Raw genomic sequence first — 6,076 nt, forward strand, 5'->3', positions numbered from 1 at the left:
CCGCCAGTATGTACGTGCAGTTATGTGCAAGGCTAAGCACTTTGTGCAGCTTGAAAACCTACACCACGTGGCAAAATGTGCCCAAAATAGCAGAAGCAGAGAACATTGTCAGTGCTTCGACATGCCTTTAATACAAAAATGCTGTTGTAATCAAAGTAGTAGTCATGAACAGTGTGTACCCTCTGAACAAGGTTGTCATTGCTGGAAGCTGATATTATTTTGGCTGTTTTGCAAGATAGAGTATCCGAGACTTCTAAACTGAGCTAATGGACTTGTGCCTTCTAATTCCTCCATAGCGTTCATTACGAATGCCAAAAACTGTGGGGAGACATAGCACCCCACAGCATGCAAGTATCATATAATGTGATACAAAACTGTAAATATGTTCACTTCCACCTCCTTGGTACGAGAGAGATGTGGAAAGCTCCAGATGTGCATGGGGACAACAATAGCAGCATGCATTGGACATGCATGAAGTCCTGGGCCCTATCTGTGTTTGCTGGAATTTGTACATTGTCCTTTTGTGCTTATTCACTACATAGACTGTCATACTGGTTATTGCACATTATTCTGTCGTGGGTGTTTATACTGGAGTTGGACGGACTAAATAATACTGTTTATACTGTATTTATACGGTATTTATACTGTTTACAACGCCATGGCGAATTTACCTGTGATAAAAGAAAGCAAGCCCCCACCTGGTCTCCTGTGCCCTTTGTTGCACGCATGTCGCAAGTGTTAATTCATCTCTGTTTACAAATTGTTCATGAGCTTTTGCTCTTGGATTTGCTTTCAACAGCGATTGTGACATTCTGCGGCTCGGCATCGCGGTGGAAGGAACGCGTAGCGCGAGCGCGGCCCGCCCCGTGCTATACGTAACGGTGACGTACCAGGTGACGTCATTATGACGAAATTTGTAGTATGCCCCGCAACGGATGGATGGCGCTGACGATCTTTTTCATGGCAGCCCTTGAAGACGTGGTGGCCAATCCAAGCTTCGCTACCATTTATATGTACCTTGACATGTCCCTGCTCCAGTTCGCTGTTTCTGTATTGAGGGTGGAATAATAGGAAAATGTTTTTTTTTTTTTTTTTTTCTGTGAAACAGCAGCACATAGCCCGACGGAAGTCTACCTGCTAATCCCCTCGAGCGGGGTTCCATAGTTTTCCGCCACTAGCGACAGGGATGGAATGGTCAATAGTGAGTTTTAGTATACCGTTGATAAAGTTATCGTCTCTATCGGAACCAATCGCATTCGTGCATGACTCAGAATCTTATCCACTGATTGGTTCCGGTTGATACGGTGAGACGCTAGCCACGTTATCAACGGTCTGCTAAAACTCTCTAATGTCTCCTTCGTACGCCACGCACTGTTAAAAAATATGGCGTTTCTTTTCTGCAAGGAAGGCAGTTCCAGTGTTTTGTGCGGCGTTGCTACCCGCTTTAGGGCACTTGAATCATTTCATTTGCGCACATGTGGTCTTCAGCATGTTTCTGCTGTACTTGAAGGGAAAATGCACATGAAGCAGTCTCATAGCGTCCACAAATCAATACTCCTTCTAGAGTGCCAAATTATCAGATTTTGCCCAGTGAATATCGTTGTAATTGGACAATATCACCGTCAATACCAGCAAATCAATATCTCTTATTTTTCATCTCCAGTCAGCAAAGAAAATAGATAAATGGAATTAAGACGTACCATTGCGAAGCGCGGTTTATAAAGTCTCGCAGGAAACATTGCAGTCTTTCTATGTCAATGTCAGGATTTCCCTAAGGACGGAAGTTGACACTATTTTCGTCACTTTCCCTTTTGGCGTCGCGCCCTGTCTATCAAGGTCTTTTTACATTTTACTGCACGGCGACAACGCTTTTGATTGCGCACCGTTCCGTGCGGGCGTTTCGACCGCATTTCTCGTCTGTCTCTCTTCTCCCTGGCCTTTCCCTTCTGACAGCCGTGGTCGCCGTGTCACTGCTCATGTCAGGGACTGACGTCACACTGATGTCGTTGTCGTCGGCGGCTCTGTAGCCGCAGAAGCAGCGCTCATATTTAAAATTGGTTGAAGTAATATCGAAGGACTTTTCACTAAATAGCCTAGAAGATTGTCTGCCAATGCCGAACGTATTGGTATCGGTTTGACATATGGGTTTCCGATCGTCCCTTTAAAAACCAAGAACCAAACACTTCTAAGAAAAATGGATATGTACCTTCCTTTTGAGTATCTGTCTACGAAAGGCACACTGACATAAAGAATGTGCTTGAAGGTGTGCGGAAGTGAAAAAAAAGTAATGACTCCTGTAACGCAAATTCAAGCGTCTGCTGTGAGGGCGCACTAAGGTTTGTAAAGAAATCGTTTATTTCAGTGTGATGACCACTGCTTTGTGGCCGTCGAAATAGTTGGCGAGATAAGGGATGTCTTGAACGAAGTGGGTGTTCTCAGTGACCAAGTCTATGCACGATTGGTGGTAGGTTGGTGAACGCCGGTGTATAGCGTGAGGTCCAGTTTATGCGGACATGCTTTCTAGGAACACTGTGTTCTCACCCCGACGAGGACGAACTTGTTAGTGTGGTAAGGAGTGAGTGTCCCTGCTGGAAATACTCGGCATGATCTCATTGACTTCTCCCTGCAATTTTAATGAGATTCAATGAGAAATCAGGCTGCGAATTCGCTCAACGTGTAAAAGCCGACTATTTCTCATTGACTGAAGTCGAAGTAAAGCAGGGAAGCTGCCTTCGCGAAACCGGGCTCTGTCGTGTTGTGTGGCGAAGACCACGTCACGAAGCAAGGAACCAATTAAACGAAATGGTTTAATGGTCGTCAGTGAGAAACTCTGATTTCCAATTGATTTAATGAGATCCAACATGTTGTGCATTACAGTCTGCTCCAATAGAAGGAATGAGGAATTGGGCTAGTGTGTACCAATGAGAAACTGCTTTCCAATTGACTTAGTGGGATGCAACATGTTGCATGGCCGCCAATACAATAAGTGAGAAGCCAGTTGCTGAAGGAACGAGCGTAATGGTGACCAATAGTACATCATCACTCTCAAATTAAGTAATAATATAATTAGGAAGAACGCCGTACGTCCGTGTAGAACATGAACTAATTCGAGGAACGCGTCCGATTCAAACAAATGAAACTCCAGAATACGCACAGTACCGACATATATTGCGAGTGAAAATTGAACTACAATCACACCTAGTATAAATTAATTAATGAAGCAAATGAAAATTTATTCCGAACAAATCAACCCAGCAAGCCGTTCGTCGATGTCGCCGCTCGCAGAGGCAGAGTCCGAAGCGGGCGAGTTGTAACACGTTTCCGTGCCGCACCGCATAGTGGCTCGTCCGCGTTGAAAATAGTTCGCTACGTTATTTCAAATGTTCGTGAACATATACTCAAAAGCACATGTGCCGCGGTAAGTTCATACGCACCTATCACTTTAAGCTATTGTTTCTGCATTCGTATAACATTCCAGTGCACGGAAGTCCATGCGTTTCCTCAAATCTTCAACGGATTAGTCAGTCTGTTACGGAATGCCGAGGTGTTCGGATGCGCGCCTTGTCCCGCCGTGGTTCGGAAGCAGTTGGCGTATTTCGGGTGTCATTTTGAGGATTTTTTCCCCTTTGTAAGGTATGTAATCGATGTTAGAAACATACCCGTTCTTTCTACGCAGTCTCACATGTTTTTATCCCTGTTCGTAGGCATTACAACCGGTGATGGGAGGAGAGCGAAATGTGCAGTCAGTGTTACCTCCCACGCTGTGAGCAACGGTATGTAATATATTTTACACCCACTCACACTGACATGCTGCTGTTCTTGTATCTTTTAAAAATTGTGTTTCTCGAAGGTTAGGCTGGTGCGACGCAGCTGGCATAGGCATTTGTCAGCAGGTGGCGAGAACGGAATCTTACCGAAGTTGGATGGGATTAGTTTTCACGCATGAAACGTAAGCTGGACGGGACATCGCGAATCACCTACGAAGCACAGGAGACCATGATGGTTGAGTGCTTCAAGACCTCCTGTTTTGTTCGTCGACACTGTACGGACGTTGGGGACACATCACTATGAAGTTCATTGTGGATTTATTTTGTGTGTGTTAGTGATGGGCAGTATGCTTTCAAAACATGTAAGTGCTGAATCGAGTTTTTACTCTTGTTGTTCACTCTCTTGCTAGCGATTTTTAACTGATTGGTGAATATTTACACTTTTGACCATTTGAAACATTTGAAATAACTTTCACCTTTATATGTCCCACTTGTAATATTTTAATATCTACTGTATTGTGATGTGTGAAGAAATAAATGTGCACGCAGAAACGGCATCTAGTGTAACTCCTTTCTACAGCAAAAACATGCGTTCTGCTCATTCGATGCAGCAGAATCGAACGTTATTACACATTCAAAAGGTGAATCGTCAATGAGAATTTCCACGTGACTTTAATGGGAAAATCTGGGCTACAGCACATTGGCCAATGGTAAACTAGACTGGCCTCCAATGAGTGTGATTAAGCGTGGTTCCACTTCATCCCCATTGACAATTACTGTGATTTCTCTTTGAAACCCACTAAATTCCAGTAGTTTTCAATATGGTATTTGTCCAAAATTGTCGATTCGGAATGGGAAATTTTGGCTCCTTTCAATGAGAATTGTAAATGTGATATCCACTTAAACCGAATGAGATTTCTGGTCTATTTTGAATTGGACTATTTCCAACAGGGGTCTATATAGCCGCGCATCTATTTCGTCGTGATGCGAGGCGCGAAGTAACACACGGCTTTCAGGAGTCCACTGCGCGTCTCCACTGCAAAAACCTCTCCAATGCGACCCCGGTAGGGCGGTTCTGATCGTTTGTGCGCGTCCCAGTCCAGTAGCCACCAACGCGAAGTTTCAGCGCCGCGCGCTCCGAAGTGGCGTGATGGTCTCCTCTCCACGCCCACTCACCTAATTCGTTTTTAATATCATTTGGAATGTCAAAATGGAAAAAAGCTATGTGTGTATGCGTGTGTGGTGTGTCCGTGTATCAGATGGTGAAGCCACATCGACACAGAGGTATAAGTGAACATGTAAAGGGGATATAAGAGGGTAAATGTAAATGGAGGTAAATGATTTGAAGCGTATGAGATAGGGTAACTAAAGCAAGAAACTATAGTATAATGGTGATGAATGTAAGATATATGTAATTAAGAGAAAGATTAAATGCAATTAAAGATTACCGAAGGTAAACGCAGGGTGTAATTAAACCGTGTGTAATTAAATGTAATAAATGTATCGGTTCAATGGATATTGAGCGTAAGCAAAGCAAGTAAATGTAATTAAAGGGTATTAAATGAAATTCGAGTTTAGCTCAGGTATCCTGCAGTTACGCCTGGTAATTAAAGGGTAGTTGAAAATAATGGAGGCTAATTAAAGGTTAATTAAATAAACATGCATATAGTAATTGAAAGTGTCGAACAGGAAGTCAAGTATAGACCGGAGGTGAACAACCGGAAGTTAGGTGAGACAGGAAGTGTAGAACCGGAAGTAAAGCTGGAACGGAAGTCGATATCTGAAGTGAAGTGTAGGCGGGAAGTTGACAACCACAAGTTGGGTTTAGACCGTAAGTGGATACCGGGAAGTCAGGTATGGACCGGACAAGGCACTTAATGTTAACGCATGTTTCTCGCATTTCCCGCTACATCGCCACTGATTTCTTTACTTTCCTTTTGCGTCGCAGCTTTTGCCGTTTTATGCGTACCACGCTTGCCACGAACTAGCAGTAAGTCTGCACGTAACAGCTAACGCTGTAAAAAAATATCTATATACTTTCACGGAATAAAAGGTGCCGTTACCTAAACGGCAATACAAATGGAACGATATTCGTCTGTTGCGTTGTTCGTAATTTCAGCGCGAAGTGAGCCGCAATTTGCACTTTTGCTCTTCTCTCCATTCCAAGAGGCGCGACAATGCCGGTGCCCTCCCATTGGTCTCCGCAAACGATATCCCCCTATAATATGATATGATTAGGTATGATATGCAATGATATGATTGGGCACCGTCCTCGCGGCACCGTGTCGCGCCCCTTGTGAAGGAGAGAG

The 6,076-nt window shown here is 43.9% G+C and overlaps 1 long non-coding RNA gene across 1 annotated transcript; it reads left to right on the forward strand.

The window, feature by feature from the left end:
• The first annotated feature begins 3,544 nt into the window (after positions 1-3,544).
• LOC135390164 (uncharacterized) lies at positions 3,545-4,243 on the forward strand. Its single transcript, XR_010421743.1, has 3 exons — positions 3,545-3,633; positions 3,705-3,773; positions 3,856-4,243. It is a non-coding gene; the product is annotated as an uncharacterized LOC135390164 (long non-coding RNA).
• The last annotated feature ends 1,833 nt before the right edge of the window (positions 4,244-6,076 follow it).

This window comes from Ornithodoros turicata, chromosome 3 (assembly GCF_037126465.1).
Source record: "Ornithodoros turicata isolate Travis chromosome 3, ASM3712646v1, whole genome shotgun sequence".
NCBI lineage: Eukaryota > Metazoa > Arthropoda > Arachnida > Ixodida > Argasidae > Ornithodoros > Ornithodoros turicata.